Genomic DNA, 2,607 nt, shown 5'->3' on the forward strand with positions numbered 1-2,607 from the left:
TGAATTTAGCACTTTTAGTAAGCATAAATAAAACTAAATGTGCATATTGTCAAAATCACAGCTCCCCTTCCTTCATCATCCTTGCCTCTTTATAAGTATGTTCTTTTAGTATTAAATTCCATTCATTCCCAGAATTTTCTGCCAGTCTTCAACCACCCCCTTCATTTGAGCCTAAAGAAATATCCAGTTGCTGAAAAGAAAATCTACAGGGTTACTTAAATCTTTACTACATTCCTGAATTTTGACATGAAGAAAATGCCTTGTCCTCAAAAACAAATGGAGCTACGAGAAGAGAGAAAAATGAAAGCAGTGGTCAGTTTACACATGAGCCCAAGCCCAGGATGTGTATTCTCCTGAAAAGACATTATTCTTTGACAGGAGAGTCTCCAAGGGCTTTTGGGAATTCTAGTTATTATCTTTATCATTGTTTGTTGTTGTTGTTGTTATGTGCCGTCGACTTGTCTGTGACTCTAGCGACCCTATGTACAACAGCCCTAAAATCTTCCCTATCCTGTGTCAATCTCACCATCTCCAACACACCTAACCCCATTACCCCAGTCACTGAATCAATCCATTTAATCAAGGGTCTTCCTCCACAATAAAACTCTGCCAATGATTTCATCTTGTTTCAATCCATGACCAACATTATCAGTAGCAGCAGTCAAGAAATCAAAAGATATGTTGCATTAGGAAAGTCTACTGTCAGAGACCTCAAAATATTGAGAGTAATAATGTCAGCTTAAAGACTAAGGTTCACCTGATCCAATCCATGGTCTTTTCAATCACCTGCTATGTATCAGAATGGAAGCAGGAGTGGTATCCACTTCCTAAACAACATGCCTTGGGAACCCTATGAACTTTGATAAATGTTGATAGTTATAGAAAGGCTTTAGGCCTTTTGTTCATAGGATTGCTATGAGTCGTGCTTGACTCAAAGGCAATCAACAACACCACCATTTATTGGAAAGATGAACAATGAATAAAGATGACCAAAGAAAGATCCATGCTTTTGAGATTAAGTGTTGAAAAAGAGTGCCGAGAGTCCCATAGACTGCAAAAAGAATAAAAAGATATGTCTTGAAGAAGGTGCAGAATGAGTGTTCCTTGGAGGCAAGGATGGTGATGCTTTCTCTCACATACCTGGGCATGTTGTTAGGAAAAACTGTTGTTTGGGAAAGGACATCATGCTTGGAAAGGTGGAGAGTCTACAAAAGAGAAGAAGACCCTCAAGGAGATGGATTGGCACTGTGGCTACATCAATGGGACCAGGTATATCAAAGATGGTAATACTAGCACAGGATACAACATTGTCCACATATGTTGTTTCTATAATAGCAGTGAATTGTACTCAACTTGACTTAAGAAGAACAGTAAAATTCTGAGTAATATTTCATAAGTGTGATTTTGTGCAATACAACCTCTCAAATTAACCAGTAGTCATTAATTTTATTGAACTTGTGGTCAATAAAGTTTGGAAAACCAGTAAAATATCTCTTTCTTGGAGAATGATGGTAAATATTTAGATTTTACATGTCTGAGGTTTTAGCTTCTTCTCAATATAAAAGCATCTTTGACCTAGAGATCACTTTTCTGTTAAACAATAAAACCCCAAAAGTCCTTTGCCCTTGAGTAAATTATGACTCATAGTGACTGTATTAGACAGAGTAGATCATCATTTAGGTATCCCAAGACTTAAATCCTTTACAGAAACAAACTACATCACATTGCTCTTTAACCAATTGTTATTTTATGTATCATCATGTTTCAACCTTACTTACAACAGAACAAAACCTTGCTGTATCCTGTGCAGTTCTCACAATCTTCATTGTGTTTAATGCATTAGAGCAAACAAAAGTAGGTCTATAAAGTGAACAGTAATACCTATGAGGAACATGGTCCTCAGAATAAGCAACCATAGAAAACTAAATTAGAGCAATTGGCCAAAACAAAGCTTAGAAAGCAGGAAGGGGTAGGCAAGATACACAGTATTTACAGCTTCTGAAAACCTGCTTGAGGGTCAGCTTGGAATTGATTCCAACGCGGTGGTATACAACAACAATGAACATCCTGAAAAAGATCACTGTGAATTTCAGTATGGATTATCCCTCAACATCAAGAAAACAGAATCCTCAAAGTTGAATCAATAGGCAACGTTATGATAGATGAAGAAAAGATTGAAATTGTCAACAAGTTCATTATACTTGGATCCACAATAAACACCCATGGTAATAGCAATCAAGAAATTTTTTTAAAAAACATGTTGCATTGGGGAAATTGACTGTCAAGAGTAAGGATGTCAGTTTAAATATAAAGATGCACCTGACCCCATAATACATTCAATTGCAGGCTCTTGTGGTCTAGTCCAAGAGAGTTGTGCTGCTAATGCCAAGGTTGTAGCTCTCGGGTGGCTCAAATTATCCACTGGAGGCATATGAGCAAACACATTCTGTTTGGTTTACATCCTGGAAACCTGCTGGAGGGTTAGTTTTTACTGGGTGACAAGACTTTGAATTTGCACTGGAGCGCAGAGAAGCCAAAGCACAGGGAAGAATTCAAGATACTAAAGAGTTGAATAGAAGATTTCAAAAGGCAGCACGGGATGACAAA

Source organism: Elephantulus edwardii, unplaced genomic scaffold (assembly GCF_000299155.1).
Source record: "Elephantulus edwardii isolate Elephantulus edwardi_28Jun2011 unplaced genomic scaffold, EleEdw1.0 scaffold00050, whole genome shotgun sequence".
NCBI lineage: Eukaryota > Metazoa > Chordata > Mammalia > Macroscelidea > Macroscelididae > Elephantulus > Elephantulus edwardii.